This window comes from Salvelinus alpinus, chromosome 23 (genome assembly GCF_045679555.1).
Source record: "Salvelinus alpinus chromosome 23, SLU_Salpinus.1, whole genome shotgun sequence".
NCBI classification, from domain to species: Eukaryota; Metazoa; Chordata; class Actinopteri; order Salmoniformes; family Salmonidae; genus Salvelinus; species Salvelinus alpinus.
The window spans coordinates 1,349,280-1,368,565 of record NC_092108.1 but is presented as its reverse complement, the minus strand read 5'-3'; the positions used below and the strand labels follow the sequence as shown (position 1 = coordinate 1,368,565).

Genomic DNA, 19,286 nt, shown 5'->3' with positions numbered 1-19,286 from the left:
GTAATAACCAGGCTGATATAGTGTTGTGATAGTAACCAGACTGATATAGTGTTGTGATACAGTAGTAACCAGGCGGATGTAGTGTTGTGATAGTAACCAGGCTGATATAGTGTTGTGATAGTAACCAGGCTGATATAGTGTTGTGATAGTAACCAGACTGATATAGTGTTGTGATACAGTAATAACCAGGCTGATATAGTGTTGTGATAGTAACCAGGCTGATATAGTGTTGTGATAGTAACCAGACTGATATAGTGTTGTGATAGTAACCAGGTTGATATAGTGTTGTGATAGTAACCAGGCTGATATAGTGTTGTGATAGTAACCAGGCTGATATAGTGTTGTGATAGTAACCAGGCTGATATAGTGTTGTGATAGTAACCAGGCTGATATAGTGTTGTGATAGTAACCAGGCTGATATAGTGTTGTGATAGTAACCAGGCTGATATAGTGTTGTGATAGTAACCAGGCTGATATAGTGTTGTGATAGTAACCAGGTTGATATAGTGTTGTTAGAGTAACCAGGCTGATATAGTGTTGTGATAGTAACCAGACTGATATAGTGTTGTGATACAGTAGTAACCAGGCGGATGTAGTGTTGTGATAGTAACCAGGCTGATATAGTGTTGTGATAGTAACCAGACTGATATAGTGTTGTGATACAGTAGTAACCAGGCGGATGTAGTGTTGTGATAGTAACCAGGCTGATATAGTGTTGTGATAGTAACCAGGCTGATATAGTGTTGTGATAGTAACCAGGCTGATATAGTGTTGTGATACAGTAATAACCAGGCTGATATAGTGTTGTGATAGTAACCAGGCTGATATAGTGTTGTGATAGTAACCAGACTGATATAGTGTTGTGATAGTAACCAGGTTGATATAGTGTTGTGATAGTAACCAGGCTGATATAGTGTTGTGATAGTAACCAGGCTGATATAGTGTTGTGATAGTAACCAGGCTGATATAGTGTTGTGATAGTAACCAGGCTGATATAGTGTTGTGATAGTAACCTGGCTGATATAGTGTTGTGATAGTAACCAGGCTGATATAGTGTTGTGATAGTAACCAGGCTGATATAGTGTTGTGATAGTAACCAGGCTGATATAGTGTTGTGATAGTAACCAGACTGATATAGTGTTGTGATAGTAACCTGGCTGATATAGTGTTGTGATAGTAACCAGGCTGATATAGTGTTGTGATAGTAACCAGGCTGATATAGTGTTGTGATAGTAACCTGGCTGATATAGTGTTGTGATAGTAACCAGGCTGATATAGTGTTGTGATAGTAACCAGGCTGATATAGTGTTGTGATAGTAACCAGGCTGATATAGTGTTGTGATAGTAACCAGACTGATATAGTGTTGTGATACAGTAATAACCAGGCTGATATAGTGTTGTGATAGTAACCAGGCTGATATAGTGTTGTGATAGTAACCAGACTGATATAGTGTTGTGATAGTAACCAGGTTGATATAGTGTTGTGATAGTAACCAGGCTGATATAGTGTTGTGATAGTAACCAGGCTGATATAGTGTTGTGATAGTAACCAGGCTGATATAGTGTTGTGATAGTAACCAGGCTGATATAGTGTTGTGATAGTAACCAGGCTGATATAGTGTTGTGATAGTAACCAGGCTGATATAGTGTTGTGATAGTAACCAGGCTGATATAGTGTTGTGATAGTAACCAGGTTGATATAGTGTTGTTAGAGTAACCAGGCTGATATAGTGTTGTGATAGTAACCAGACTGATATAGTGTTGTGATACAGTAGTAACCAGGCGGATGTAGTGTTGTGATAGTAACCAGGCTGATATAGTGTTGTGATAGTAACCAGACTGATATAGTGTTGTGATACAGTAGTAACCAGGCGGATGTAGTGTTGTGATAGTAACCAGGCTGATATAGTGTTGTGATAGTAACCAGGCTGATATAGTGTTGTGATAGTAACCAGACTGATATAGTGTTGTGATACAGTAATAACCAGGCTGATATAGTGTTGTGATAGTAACCAGGCTGATATAGTGTTGTGATAGTAACCAGACTGATATAGTGTTGTGATAGTAACCAGGTTGATATAGTGTTGTGATAGTAACCAGGCTGATATAGTGTTGTGATAGTAACCAGGCTGATATAGTGTTGTGATAGTAACCAGGCTGATATAGTGTTGTGATAGTAACCAGGCTGATATAGTGTTGTGATAGTAACCTGGCTGATATAGTGTTGTGATAGTAACCAGGCTGATATAGTGTTGTGATAGTAACCAGGCTGATATAGTGTTGTGATAGTAACCAGGCTGATATAGTGTTGTGATAGTAACCAGGCTGATATAGTGTTGTGATAGTAACCAGGCTGATATAGTGTTGTGATAGTAACCAGGCTGATATAGTGTTGTGATAGTAACCAGACTGATATAGTGTTGTGATAGTAACCAGGCTGATATAGTGTTGTGATAGTAACCAGACTGATATAGTGTTGTGATAGTAACCAGACTGATATAGTGTTGTGATAGTAACCAGGCTGATATAGTGTTGTGATAGTAACCAGGCTGATATAGTGTTGTGATAGTAACCAGACTGATATAGTGTTGTGATAGTAACCAGGCTGATATAGTGTTGTGATAGTAACCAGACTGATATAGTGTTGTGATAGTAACCAGGCTGATATAGTGTTGTGATAGTAACCAGGCTGATATAGTGTTGTGATAGTAACCAGACTGATATAGTGTTGTGATAGTAACCAGGCTGATATAGTGTTGTGATAGTAACCAGGCTGATATAGTGTTGTGATAGTAACCAGACTGATATAGTGTTGTGATAGTAACCAGGCTGATATAGTGTTGTGATAGTAACCAGGCTGATATAGTGTTGTGATAGTAACCAGACTGATATAGTGTTGTGATTTTATTGTGGGTGCTGCGAAATGCCTATGTTTCTAACTCCGACAATGCAGTAATATCTATCAAGTTATATCTAACAATTTCACAACATATACCCAATACACTAAAAGTAAAGGAATGGAATTTAGAATATATACATATATGGACGAGCAATGTCAGAGCGGCATAGACGAAGATACAGTAGTATAGAATACAGTATATACATATGAGATGAGTAAAGCAGTATGTAAACATTATTAAAGTGACCAGTGTTCCATTATTAAAGTGGCCAGTGATTTCAAGTCTATGTATATAGGCAGCAGCCTCTAATGTGCTAGTGACGGCTATTTAACAGTCTGATGGCCTTGAGATAGAAGCTGTTTTTCAGTCTCTCGGTCCCTGCTTTGATCAATCAATCAATCAATCAATCAAATGTATTCATATAGCCCTTTTTACATCAGCAGATGACACAAAATGCTGTACAGAAATCCAGCCTAAAACCCCAAACAGCAAGCAATGCAGATGTAGAAGCACGGTGGCTAGGAATAACTCCCTAGAAAGGCAGGAACCTAGGAAGAAACATAGAGAGGAACCAGGCTCTGAGTGGTGACCACTCCTCTTCTGGCTGTGCCGGGTGGAGATTATAACAGAACATGGCCAAGATGTTCAAACGTTCATAAATGACCAGCAGGGTCAAATAATAATAATAATCACAGTTGTTGTGACAGTCACTAACTATACCTACATGTCCATATTGCCTCAAGTAGCCCGACTAACCGGTGCCTGTATGTAGCCTCCCTACTGTATATAGCCTCTCTACTGTATATAGCCTCTCTACTGTATATAGCCTCTCTACTGTATATAGCCTCTCTACTGTATATAGCCTCTCTACTGTATATAGCCTCCCTACTGTATATAGCCTCGCTACTGTATATAGCCTCGCTACTGTATATAGCCTCGCTACTGTATACAGCCTCCCTACTGTATACAGCCTCTCTACTGTTATAGCCTCTCTACTGTTATAGCCTCTCTACTGTTATAGCCTCTCTACTGGTATAGCCTCTCTACTGTTATAGCCTCACTACTGTATATAGCCTCTCTACTGTATATAGCCTCTCTACTGTTATAGCCTCACTACTGTATATAGCCTCTCTACTGTATATAGCCTCTCTACTGTATATAGCCTCTCTACTGTTATAGCCTCACTACTGTATATAGCCTCTCTACTGTATATAGCCTCGCTACGGTATATAGCCTCTCTACTGTATATAGCCTCTCTACTGTATATAGCCTCTCTACTGTATATAGCCTCACTACTGTATAAATCCTCTCTACTGTATATAGCCTCACTACTGTATATAGCCTCACTACTGTATCCTCACTACGGTATATAGCCTCGCTACTGTATATAGCCTCTCTACTGTATGTAGCCTCTCTACTGTATATAGCCTCTCTACTGTATATATCCTCTCTACTGTATATAGCCTCACTACTGTATATAGCCTCTCTACTGTATGTAGCCTCTCTACTGTATGTAGCCTCTCTACTGTATATAGCCTCTCTACTGTATATATCCTCTCTACTGTATATAGCCTCACTACTGTATATAGCCTCTCTACTGTATGTTGCCTCTCTACTGTATATATCCTCTCCACTGTATATAGCCTCACTACTGTATATAGCCTCTCTACTGTATATAGCCTCTCTACTGTATATAGCCTCCCTACTGTATATAGCCTCGCTACTGTATATAGCCTCGCTACTGTATATAGCCTCGCTACTGTATACAGCCTCCCTACTGTATACAGCCTCTCTACTGTTATAGCCTCTCTACTGTTATAGCCTCTCTACTGTATATAGCCTCTCTACTGGTATAGCCTCTCTACTGTTATAGCCTCACTACTGTATATAGCCTCTCTACTGTATATAGCCTCTCTACTGTTATAGCCTCACTACTGTATATAGCCTCTCTACTGTATATAGCCTTTCTACTGTATATAGCCTCTCTACTGTTATAGCCTCACTACTGTATATAGCCTCTCTACTGTATATAGCCTCGCTACGGTATATAGCCTCTCTACTGTATATAGCCTCTCTACTGTATATAGCCTCTCTACTGTATATAGCCTCACTACTGTATAAATCCTCTCTACTGTATATAGCCTCACTACTGTATATAGCCTCACTACTGTATCCTCACTACGGTATATAGCCTCGCTACTGTATATAGCCTCTCTACTGTATGTAGCCTCTCTACTGTATATAGCCTCTCTACTGTATATATCCTCTCTACTGTATATAGCCTCACTACTGTATATAGCCTCTCTACTGTATGTAGCCTCTCTACTGTATATAGCCTCTCTACTGTATATATCCTCTCTACTGTATATAGCCTCACTACTGTATATAGCCTCTCTACTGTATGTTGCCTCTCTACTGTATATATCCTCTCCACTGTATATAGCCTCACTACTGTATATAGCCTCTCTACTGTATGTAGCCTCTCTACTGTATGTAGCCTCTCTACTGTTATAGCCTCACTACTGTATATAGCCTCTCTACTGTATATAGCCTTTCTACTGTATATAGCCTCTCTACTGTTATAGCCTCACTACTGTATATAGCCTCTCTACTGTATATAGCCTCGCTACGGTATATAGCCTCTCTACTGTATATAGCCTCTCTACTGTATATAGCCTCTCTACTGTATATAGCCTCACTACTGTATAAATCCTCTCTACTGTATATAGCCTCACTACTGTATATAGCCTCACTACTGTATCCTCACTACGGTATATAGCCTCGCTACTGTATATAGCCTCTCTACTGTATGTAGCCTCTCTACTGTATATAGCCTCTCTACTGTATATATCCTCTCTACTGTATATAGCCTCACTACTGTATATAGCCTCTCTACTGTATGTAGCCTCTCTACTGTATATAGCCTCTCTACTGTATATATCCTCTCTACTGTATATAGCCTCACTACTGTATATAGCCTCTCTACTGTATGTTGCCTCTCTACTGTATATATCCTCTCCACTGTATATAGCCTCACTACTGTATATAGCCTCTCTACTGTATGTAGCCTCTCTACTGTATGTAGCCTCTCTACTGTATATAGCCTCTCTACTGTATATATCCTCTCCACTGTATATAGCCTCACTACTGTATATAGCCTCTCTACTGTATGTAGCCTCTCTACTGTATATAGCCTCTCTACGGTATATAGCCTCACTACGGTATATAGCCTCACTACTGTATATAGCCTCTCTACTGTATATAGCCTCTCTACTGTATATAGCCTCACTACGGTATATAGCCTCACTACTGTATATAGCCTCTCTAATGTATATAGCCTCACTACTGTATAAATCCTCTCTACTGTATATAGCCTCACTACTGTATATAGCCTCACTACTGTATCCTCACTACGGTATATAGCCTCGCTACTGTATATAGCCTCTCTACTGTATGTAGCCTCTCTACTGTATATAGCCTCTCTACTGTATATATCCTCTCTACTGTATATAGCCTCACTACTGTATATAGCCTCTCTACTGTATGTAGCCTCTCTACTGTATATAGCCTCTCTACTGTATATATCCTCTCTACTGTATATAGCCTCACTACTGTATATAGCCTCTCTACTGTATGTTGCCTCTCTACTGTATATATCCTCTCCACTGTATATAGCCTCACTACTGTATATAGCCTCTCTACTGTATGTAGCCTCTCTACTGTATGTAGCCTCTCTACTGTATATAGCCTCTCTACTGTATATATCCTCTCCACTGTATATAGCCTCACTACTGTATATAGCCTCTCTACTGTATGTAGCCTCTCTACTGTATATAGCCTCTCTACGGTATATAGCCTCACTACGGTATATAGCCTCACTACTGTATATAGCCTCTCTACTGTATATAGCCTCTCTACTGTATATAGCCTCACTACGGTATATAGCCTCACTACTGTATATAGCCTCTCTAATGTATATAGCCTCACTACTGTATACTCACTACTGTATATAGCCTCACTACGGTATATAGCCTCACTACTGTATATAGCCTCTCTAATGTATATAGCCTCACTACTGTATACTCACTACTGTATATAGCCTCACTACGGTATATAGCCTCACTACGTTATATAGCCTCTCTACTGTATATAGCCTCACTACTGCATATAGCCTCACTACGGTATATAGCCTCACTACTGTATACTCACTACTGTATATAGCCTCACTACGGTATATAGCCTCTCTATTGTATATAGCCTCACTACGGTATATAGCCTCACTACGGTATATAGCCTCTCTACTGTTATAACCTCACTACTGTTATAGCCTCACTGCTGTTATAGCCTCTCTACTGTTATAGCCTCTCTACTGTTATAGCCTCACTACTGTATATAGCCTCACTACTGTATATAGCCTCTCTACTGTATATAGTCTCGCTACTGTATATAGCCTCACTACTGTATATAGCCTCACTACTGTATATAGCCTCTCTACTGTATATAGCCTCTCTACTGTGTATAGCCTCTCTACTGTATATAGCCTCTCTACTGTATATAGCCTCTCTACTGTATATAGCCTCCCTACTGTATATAGCCTCGCTACTGTATATAGCCTCGCTACTGTATATAGCCTCGCTACTGTATACAGCCTCCCTACTGTATACAGCCTCTCTACTGTTATAGCCTCTCTACTGTTATAGCCTCTCTACTGTATATAGCCTCTCTACTGGTATAGCCTCTCTACTGTTATAGCCTCACTACTGTATATAGCCTCTCTACTGTATATAGCCTCTCTACTGTTATAGCCTCACTACTGTATATAGCCTCTCTACTGTATATAGCCTCTCTACTGTATATAGCCTCACTACGGTATATAGCCTCACTACTGTTATAGCCTCACTGCTGTTATAGCCTCTCTACTGTTATAGCCTCTCTACTGTATATAGCCTCACTACTGTATATAGCCTCTCTACTGTATGTAGCCTCTCTACTGTATATAGCCTCTCTACGGTATATAGCCTCACTACGGTATATAGCCTCACTACTGTATATAGCCTCTCTACTGTATATAGCCTCTCTACTGTATATAGCCTCACTACGGTATATAGCCTCACTACTGTATAAAGCCTCTCTAATGTATATAGCCTCACTACTGTATACTCACTACTGTATATAGCCTCACTACGGTATATAGCCTCACTACTGTATATAGCCTCTCTACTGTATATAGCCTCACTACTGTATACTCACTACTGTATATAGCCTCACTACGGTATATAGCCTCACTACGTTATATAGCCTCTCTACTGTATATAGCCTCACTACTGCATATAGCCTCACTACGGTATATAGCCTCACTACTGTATATAGCCTCACTACTGTATATAGCCTCACTACTGTATATAGCCTCACTACTGTATACTCACTACTGTATATAGCCTCACTACGGCATATAGCCTCTCTACTGTATATAGCCTCACTACGGTATATAGCCTCACTACTGTTATAACCTCACTGCTGTTATAGCCTCTCTACTGTTATAGCCTCTCTACTGTTATAGCCTCACTACTGTATATAGCCTCTCTACTGTATATAGCCTCACTACGGTATATAGCCTCACTACTGTTATAGCCTCACTGCTGTTATAGCCTCTCTACTGTTATAGCCTCTCTACTGTTATAACCTCACTGCTGTTATAGCATCTCTACTGTTATAGCCTCTCTACTGTTATAGCCTCACTACTGTATATAGCCTCTCTACTGTATATAGCCTCACTACGGTATATAGCCTCACTACTGTTATAGCCTCACTGCTGTTATAGCCTCTCTACTGTTATAGCCTCTCTACTGGTATAGCCTCTCTACTGTATATAGCCTCTCTACTGTATATAACCTCGCTACTGTATATAGCCTCACTACTGTATATAGCCTCTCTACTGTATATAGCCTCACTACTGTATATAGCCTCACTACTGTATCCTCACTACTGTATATAGCCTCTCTACTGTATATAGCCTCACTACTGTAAATATCCTCTCCACTGTATATAGCCTCACTACTGTATATAGACTCTCTACTGTATGTAGCCTCTCTACTGTTATTAGCCTCTACGGTATATAGCCTCACTACGGTATATAGCCTCACTACAGTATATAGCCTCTCTACTGTATATAGCCTCACTACGGTATATAGCCTCACTACTGTATATAGCCTCTCTACTGTATATAGCCTCTCTACTGTATATAGCCTCACTACGGTATATAGCCTCACTACTGTATATAGCCTCACTACTGTATATAGCATCACTACTGTATATAGCCTCTCTACTGTATGTAGCCTCTCTACTGTATATAGCCTCTCTACGGTATATAGCCTCACTACGGTATATAGCCTCACTACTGTATATAGCCTCTCTACTGTATATAGCCTCTCTACTGTATATAGCCTCACTACGGTATATAGCCTCACTACTGTATAAAGCCTCTCTAATGTATATAGCCTCACTACTGTATACTCACTACTGTATATAGCCTCACTACGGTATATAGCCTCACTACTGTATATAGCCTCTCTAATGTATATAGCCTCACTACTGTATACTCACTACTGTATATAGCCTCACTACGGTATATAGCCTCACTACGTTATATAGCCTCTCTACTGTATATAGCCTCACTACTGCATATAGCCTCACTACGGTATATAGCCTCACTACTGTATATAGCCTCACTACTGTATATAGCCTCACTACTGTATATAGCCTCACTACTGTATACTCACTACGGTATATAGCCTCACTACTGTATATAGCCTCTCTAATGTATATAGCCTCACTACTGTATACTCACTACTGTATATAGCCTCACTACGGTATATAGCCTCACTACGGTATATAGCCTCTCTACTGTATGTAGCCTCACTACTGCATATAGCCTCACTACGGCATATAGCCTCTCTACTGTATATAGCCTCACTACGGTATATAGCCTCACTACGGTATATAGCCTCTCTACTGTTATAACCTCACTACTGTTATAGCCTCACTGCTGTTATAGCCTCTCTACTGTTATAGCCTCTCTACTGTTATAGCCTCACTACTGTATATAGCCTCTCTACTGTATATAGCCTCACTACGGTATATAGCCTCACTACTGTTATAGCCTCACTGCTGTTATAGCCTCTCTACTGTTATAGCCTCTCTACTGGTATAGCCTCACTACTGTATATAGCCTCTCTACTGTATATAGCCTCGCTACTGTATATAGCCTCACTACTGTATATTGCCTCTCTACTGTATATAGCCTCGCTACTGTATATAGCCTCACTACTGTATATAGCCTCACTACTGTATATAGCCTCTCTACTGTATGTAGCCTCTCTACTGTATATTAGCCTCTCTACGGTATATAGCCTCACTACGGTATATAGCCTCTCTACTGTATATAGCCTCTCTACTGTATATAGCCTCACTACGGTATATAGCCTCACTACGGTATATAGCCTCACTACTGTATATAGCCTCTCTACTGTATATAGCCTCTCTACTGTATATAGCCTCACTACGGTATATAGCCTCACTACTGTATATAGCCTCACTACTGTATATAGCATCACTACGGTATATAGCCTCACTACGGTATATAGCCTCTCTACTGTATATAGCCTCACTACTGTATATAGCCTCACTACGGTATATAGCCTCACTACTGTATATAGCCTCACTACTGTATATAGCCTCACTACTGTATATAGCCTCTCTACTGTATATAGCCTCTCTACTGTATATAGCCTCTCTACTGTATATAGCCTCACTACTGTATGTAGCCTCACTACTGTATGTTGCCTCACTACTGTATATAGCCTCACTACTGTATATAGCCTCACTACTGTATATAGCCTCACTACTGTATATAGCCTCACTACTGTATACTCACTACTGTATATAGCCTCACTACTGTATATAGCCTCACTACGGTATATAGCCTCTCTACGGTGTATAGCCTCTCTACTGTATATAGCCTCACTACTGTATATAGCCTCACTACTGTATACTCACTACTGTATATAGCCTCACTACTGTATAGCCTCACTACTGTATATAGCCTCACTACTGTATACTCACTACTGTATATAGCCTCACTACGGTATATAGCCTCACTACTGTATAAAGCCTCTCTACTGTATATAGCCTCTCTACTGTATATAGCCTCTCTACTGTATATAGCCTCTCTACTGTATGTTGCCTCTCTACTGTATGTTGCCTCACTACTGTATGTTGCCTCACTACTGTATATAGCCTCACTACTGTATATAGCCTCTCTACTGTATATAGCCTCACTACTGTATACTCACTACTGTATATAGCCTCACTACGGCATATAGCCTTACTATGTATATAGCCTCTCTACTGTGTATAGCTTCACTATGGTATATAGCCTCACTACTGTATACTCACTACTGTATATAGCCTCACTACGGTATATAGCCTCACTACTGTATATAACCTCTCTACTGTATGTAGCCTCTCTACTATATATAGCCTCTCTACGGTATATAGCCTCTCTACGGTATATAGCCTCTCTACTGTATATAGCCGCACTACTGTATATAGCCTCTCTACTGTATATAGCCTCACTACGGTATATAGCCTCACTACTTTATATAGCCTCACTACTGTATACTCGCTACTGTATATAGCCTCTCTACTGTATATAGCCTCTCTACTGTATATAGCCTCACTACTGTATATAGCCTCACTACTGTATATAGCCTCTCTACTGTATATAGCCTCTCTACTGTATATAGCCTCTCTACTGTTATTCTCACTGTCTTTTTACTGTTGTTTTTATTTCTTTACTTATCTATTTTTTTCATAAAAATTGCACTGTTGGTTAAGTAAGCATTTCACTGTAAGGTTGTATTCGGTGCACGTGACTAATAAACTTAATAAATAAACTTTGATTTGATTTGTAGAGGGTGCAACAGGTCACCACCTCAGGAGTAAATGTCAGTTGGGTTTTTATAGCCGAGCATTCAGAGTTAGCGACAGCATGTGCGGTAGAGAGAGAGAGTCAAAACAGCAGGTCCGCGACAAGGTAGTACGTCCGGTGAACAGGTCAGGGTTCCATAGCCGCAGGCAGAACAGTTGAAACTGGAGCAGCAGCACGTCCAGGTGGACTGGGGACAGCAAGGAGTCATCAGGCCAGGTAGTCCTGAGGCATGGTCCCAGGGCTCAGGTCCTCCGGGAGGGGAGGGAGAGGGAGAGAGAGACAATTAGAGAGAGCATACTTAAATTCACACAGGACACCGGATAAGACAGGAGAAATACTCCAGATATAACAGACTGACCCTAGCCCCCCGACACATAAACTATTGCAGCATAAATACTGGAGGCTGGGACAGAAGGGGTCGGGAGACACTGTGGGAACCATCCGACGATACCCCTGGACAGGGTCAAACAGGCAGGATATAGCCCCATTCACTGTGCCAAAGCACAGCCCCACACTAGAGGGATATCTTCAAACCATCAACTTACTACCCTGAGACAAGGCTGAGTATAGCCCACAAAGATCTCCTCCATGGCACGAACCCGAGGGGGCGCCAACCCCGGACAGGAAGATCCCGTCAGTGACTCAACCCACTCAAGTGACGCACCCCTCCTAGGGACGGGATGGAAGAGCACCAGTAAGCCAGTGACTCAGCCCCCATAATAGGGTTAGAGGCAGAGAATCCCAGTGGAGAGAGGGGAACCGGCCAGGCAGACAGCAAGGGAGGTTCATTGCTCCAGTGCCTTTCCGTTCACCTTCACACCCCTGGGCCAGACTACACTCAATCATAGGACCTACTGAAGAGATGAGTCTTCAATAAAGACTTAAAGGTTGAGACTGAGTCTGCGTCTCTCACATGGATAGACAGACCATTCTATAAAAATTGAGCTCTATAGGAGAAGCTCTCTATCTGCCTCCAGCTATTTGCTTAGAAATTCTAGAGACAATAAGGAGGCCTGCGTCTTGTGACCGTAGCATACATGTATGTATGTGCAGCAGGACCAAATCGGAGAGACAGGTTGGAGCAAGCCCATGTAATGCTTTGTAGGATAGCAGTAAAACCTTAAAATCAGCCCTAGCCTTAACAGGAAGCCAGTGTAGAGGCTAGCACTGGAGTAATATGATCACATTTTTTGGTTCTAGTCAGGATTCTAGCAGACATATTTTGCAGTAACTGAAGTTTATTTAGTGCTTTATCCGGGTAGCCGGAAAGTAGAGCAATGCAGTAGTCTAACCTGGAAGTAACAAAAGCATGGATGAACTTTTCTGCATCACTTTTGGACAGAAAGTTTCTGATTTTTGCAATGTTACGAAGATGGAGAAAAGCTGTCCTTGAAATAGTCTTGATATGTTCGTCAGAAGAGAGATCAGGGTCCAGAGTAACGCCGAGGTCCTTCACAGTTTTATTTGTGACGACTGTACAACCATCAAGATTAATTGTCAGATCCAACAGAAGATTTCTCTGTTTCTTGGGATCTAGAACAAGCATCTCTGTTTTGTCCGAGTTTAAAAGTAAAACATTTGCCGCCATCCACTTCCTCATGTCTGAATCACAGGCTTCCAGGGAGGGAAATTTTAGGGCTTCACCATGTTTAATTGAAATGTACAGCTATGTGTTGTCCACATAGCGGTGAAAGTTAACATTGTGTTTCCCGAATGACATCACCAATTGGTAGAATATATAGTGAAAACAAATAGTGCTAAAACAGAACCTTGAGGAACACCGAAACCTACAGTTGATTTGTCAGAGGACAAACCATCCAAATCAAATCAAAGTTTATTTTTCACGTGTGCCGAATACAACAGTGAAATGCTTACTTACAGGCTCTAACCAATAGTGCAAAAAAGGTTTTTAGGTGAACAATAGGTAAGTAAAGAAATAAAAACAACAGTAAAAAGACTATAAAGGCTATAAAAGTAGCGAGGCTACATACAGACACCGGTTAGTCAGGCTGATTGAGGTAGTATGTACATGTGGATATGGTTAAAGTGACTATGTGTATATGATGAACAGAGAGTAGCAGTAGTGTAAAAAAGGGGTTGGCGGGTGGTGGGTAGCGGGTAGCGTGACACAATGATGATAGCCCGGTTAGCCACTGTGCGGGGGCACTGGTTGGTCGGCCTAATTGAGGTAGTACGTACATGAATGTATAGTTAAAGTGACTATGCACATATGATTAACAGAGAGTAGCAGCAGCGCAAAAGAGGGTGTCGTGTGTTTGGCATCATTATTGATGACTTATTTCATCAAATCAATTCTCTGTTATTATTACGTGATTAAACTAATCATGTATATGTAATGAACTAGGAAGTCGGGGCACCAAGGAAAATCTTCAGATTACAAAGTTATAATTTTCCTAATATAACTTTTCAGATGTTTTAATATCTGATCAATTAGTCTTCTAATTAAGGAATCATTCCTTACCTCAAGTTAATGATAGGGAATATTCCCTCGTGGGTTAAACCGATATGGTGGCTTGGTTGGTTAAGGGAAGTGGGTGTGGACTGAGAAGGCCGGGAAAGACCAGAGTTACTACACAGTTGATAATTATTATAATTGAAATGCTTATCCTTTGCACATGAAAGCTCACTCATTCGGGAATAATTGCAATCAATATATATATTTACACTCAATGTGTCGTCGGGATCTCTGTTGGAATCGTCCGTCGTTCTGTTGGAAAGTTCAAAGTCTCTCTTTCTCCCATTAAGTATTTCGTTTTTAGAATGGATACTTCAGAGTCCCATTCAGAAATGTTCTTATAGAATAGATGTTTCGGCGGTTGTCAGTCTTCGCATTCAATGGTACATCATTCCTAGCTGCAGACTAGTAATTAGTATCGAAGATTTGCTCTTATTCTGTCGTTATCGATAGTCTCAGAGTTTCAAAAACCATTACAACCTTAGTTTATACTTTTTATGGTCTCCCTCAGCTGACCGAGGTAGGCATGGTCTGAAGTGGGCTTCTCCAGGTGGGGTTTATATTCGGAACAGCAGAAAAGGCCAGATCAATTTCGGTGCTCGTGGGTCGGGCTAATGACTCAGTTAAACTTTAAAGGGAATTGGATTCTCTTTCATTAAACAGTTTAAAATCACATGACATAATTTCAGAAATAGTTTCATCTTTACTCATTCATTTTATACAATAATTAGATGCAAAACTCATAATGGAGACTCTTGTATAAACAGAGTAATGGTAATGTGGCTGTATTGTCTCTCATGAGGTCACAAACATTACACAAAATGGACCGGTCGTAGCTGGATTCTCTACCGACAGTTTATACATTCTCCAAAACATGGACATTGTTCAGTTCTATAATTCTGTGAGGTACAAGAAGTTCCTTTGTGCTACTGTGAACCCTCTCTCTATACCGAATGGTCGGGGGGAAGAGAGTCTCCTCATGGATTTACGACCTGAGATAACAGAGCCTGGGTGTAGGGGGAAGAGAGAGGCGGTGAGAGAGGGGGGGTTGGTGCTTGCTATATCCAAAAAGGGCACGTCATGACAAGGGGTTGGGGGGGGGCACACAATGCAAATAGTCCGGGTAGCCATTTGATTACCTGTTCAGGAGTCTTATGGCTTGGGTGTAAAAAGTGTTGAGAAGCCTTTTTGTCCTAGACTTGGCACTCCGGTACCACTTGCCATGCGGTAGTAGAGAGAACAGTCTATGACTGGGGTGGCTGGGGTCTTTGACAATTTTTAGGGCCTTCTTCTGACACCGCCTGGTGTAGAGTTCCTGGATGGCAGGCAGCTTAGCCCCAGTGATGTACTGGGCCGTACGCACTACCCTTTGTAGTGCCTTGCGGTCAGAGGACGAGCAATTGCCGTACCAGGCAGTGATGCAACCAGTCAGGATGCTCTCGATGTTGCAGCTGTACAACTTTTTGAGGATCTCAGGACCCATGCCAAATCTTTTTAGTTTCCTGAGGGGGAATAGGCTTTGTCGTGCCCTCACGACTGTCTTGGTGTGTTTGGACCATTCTAGTTTGTTGTTGATGTTGACACCAAGGAATTTGAAGCTGTCAACCTGCTCCACTACAGCCCTGTTGATGAGAATGGGGGCGTCCTCTGTCCTCCTTTTCCTGTAGTCCACAGTCATCTCCTTAGTCTTGGTTATGTTGAGGGATAGGTTGTTATTCTGGCACCACCCGGCCAGGTCTCTGACCTCCTCCCTATAGGCTGTCTCGTCGTTTTCGGTGATCAGGCCTACCACTGTTGTGTCGTCTGCAAACTTAATGATGGTGTTTAAGTCGTGCCTGGCCATGCAGTCGTAGGTGAACAGGGAGTACAGGAGGGGACTGAGCACGCACCCCTGGGGAACTACAGTGTTGAGTATCAGCGTGGCAGATGTGTTCCTGCCTACCCTCACCACCTGGGGGCGGCCCGTCAGGAAGTCCAGGATCCAGTTGCAAAGGGAGGTGTTTAGTCCCAGGATCCTTAGCGGACGTGAGTGCTACGGGTCTGTAGTCATTTAGGCAGGTTGCCTTTGTATTCTTGGGCACAGGGACTATGGTGGTCTGCTTGAAACATGTTGGTATTATAGATTCAATCAGGGACATGTTTAAAATGTCAGTGAAGACACCTGCCAGTTGGTCAGCACATGCCCTGAGCACGCGGCCTTCACACGTGATCACACAGTCGTCCGAAACAGGTGATGCTCTCATGCATGCCTCAGTGTTGCTTGCCTCGAAGCGAGCATAGAAGTGATTTAGCTCGTCTGGTAGGCTCGTGTCACTGGGCAGCTCGCGGCTGTGCTTCCCTTCGTAGTCTGTAATAGTTTGTAAGCCTTGCCACATCCGACGAGCGTCGGAGTCGGTGTAGTATGATTCAATCTTAGCCCTGTATTGATGCTTTGCCTGTTTGATGGTTCGCCGCAGGGGATAGCAGGATTTCTTGTAAGCTTCCAGGTTAGAGTCCCACACCTTGAAAGCCGCAGCTCTACCCTTTAGCTCAGTGCGAATGTTGCCTGTAATCCATGGCTTCTGGTTGGGGTATGTACGTACAGTCACTGTGGGGACGACGTCCTCGATGCACTTATTGATAAAGCCAGTGACTGATGTGGTGTTCTCCTCAAGGCCATCGGAAGAATCCCGGAACATGTTCCAGTCTGTGATAGCAAAACAGTCCTGTAGTTTAGCATCTGCTTCATCTGAACAATTTTTTTATAGACCGAGTCACTGGTGCTTCCTGCTTTAATTTTTGCTTGTAAGCAGGAATCAGGAGGATAGAGTTGTGGTCGGATTTACCAAATGGAGGGCGAGGGAGAGCTTTGTACACGTCTCTGTGTGTGGAGTACAGGTGATCTAGAATTTTTTTCCCTCTGGTTGCACATTTAACATGTTGATAGAAATGTGGTAGAACTGATTTAAGTTTCCCTGCATTAAAGTCTCCGGCCACTAGGAGCGCCGCCTCTGGGTGAGTGGTTTCCTGTTTGCTTATTTGCTTATACAGCTGACTGAGTGCGGTCTTAGTGCCAGCATCTGTCTGTGGTGGTAAATAAACAGCCACGAAAGTAAAGCTGAAAACTCTCTAGGAAAGTAGTGTGGTCTGCAATTTATCACAAGATACTCTACTTCAGGCGAGCAAAATCTAGAGACTTCCTTAGATTTCGTGCACCAGCTGTTGTTTACAAATATGCAAAGACCGCCCCCCCCTCGTCTTACCGGAGTGTGCTGTTCTATCTTGCCGGTGCAGCGTATATCCCGCTAGCTGAATATCCATGTCGTCATTCAGCCACGATTCCGTGAAACATAGGATATTACATTTTTTGATGTCCCATTTGTAGGATATTCGTGATCGTACCTTGTCTAATTTATTGTCTAATCTAATTTATTGATTGCACGTTGGAGAGTAGCATTGACGGTAACGGCAGCTTTCCCAGTCGCCTTCTCCGGCTCTTTGACCTCTGTACCTGCGTCGCTTCCTCTTGCAAATAACGGGGATGTCGGCCCTGTGGGGTGTTTGGAGAATGTCCTGTGCGTCCTCCTTGTTGTAGAAAAATCTTAGTCTAATCCGAGGTAAGTGATCTCTGTCCTGATATCCAGAAGCTCTTTTTTGCCGTAAGATACGGTGGCAGAAACATTATGTACAAAATAAGTTACAAATAACACAAAAAAACACATAATAGCACAATTGGTTGGGCAACTGCTGCCATTTCTTCCGGCGCCATTTTATTATCGCACAGAGAGAAACTGATATCTTTCGACAGATAAGATCTAAACTAGGCCATAATTTGCAAATAAATTCATTAAAAATCCTACAATGTGATTTTCTGGAAAAAAAAATATCATTTTGTCTGTCATAGTTGAAGTGTACCTATGATGAAAATTACAGGCCTCTCTCATCTTTTTAAGTGGGAGAACTTGCACAATTGGTGGCTGACTAAATACTTTTTTGCCCCACTGTAGGTATTCCTCTTGTCCAGATGGGATAGGGCAGTGTGCAGTGCAATGGCGATTGCATCTTCTGTGGATCATCTTCTGGGGCGGTAAACACATTGAAGTGGGTCCAGGGTGACCCACTTCAAGTCTCTCAAAGCACTTAGTCTCTCAAAGCACTTCATGATGACAGAAGTGAGTGCTACGGGGCGATAGTCATTTAGTTCAGTTACCTTTTCTTTCTCGAGTACATAAACAATGATAGCATTGAAGCATGTGGGGACAGCAGACTGGGATAGAGAGAGATTGAATATGTCCATTAAAATACCAGCTGGTCTACGCATGCAGGACGCTGCTAGGGATGCCGTCTGGGCCGGCAGCCTTGAAGGGGTTTTAACACGCTTAAATGTCTTACGTCGACGACGGAGAAAGATAGCACACAGTCCTTGGTAGCGGGCTGCGTCGGTGGCACTGTGTTATCCTCAAAGCGGACGAAGAAGGTGTTTAGCTTGTCCGGAAGCAAGACGACGGTGACCACGATGTGGCTGGTTTCCCTTTTGTAGTCCGTGATTGTCTGTAGACCCTGCCAAATACGTCTCGTGTCGGAGCTGTTGAATTGCAACTGCACTTTGCCTCTATACTGACATTTTGCCTGTTTGTTTGCCTTGCGGAGGGAATAACTACATTGTTTTGTATTCTGCCATATTCCCAGTCACCTTGCCACAGTTAAATGCGGTGGTTCGCGCTTTCAGTTCTATCCGCGGTTTTTGGATAGGGTAGGTTTTAATAGTCACAGTGGGTACAACATTTCCTATACACTTCCTGAGAAACTCAGTCACCATATCAGTATATTCGTTAATATTATTCTCAGAAGCTACCCGGATCATATCCCAGTTGTCATGACGTTGCCCTGTTGGTGAAGTTTATGACCCCCATAAATACCTTTCCTCTCTCTACTCTACAGA

At 42.0% G+C, this 19,286-nt stretch overlaps 1 protein-coding gene across 2 annotated transcripts in view; it reads left to right on the top strand.

Moving 5' to 3' along the window:
• colec12 (collectin sub-family member 12) overlaps positions 1 to 19,286 on the top strand; it is an 80,132-nt gene that overhangs the window by 52,784 nt on the left and 8,062 nt on the right. The gene's annotated exons all lie outside the window — the stretch shown is intronic.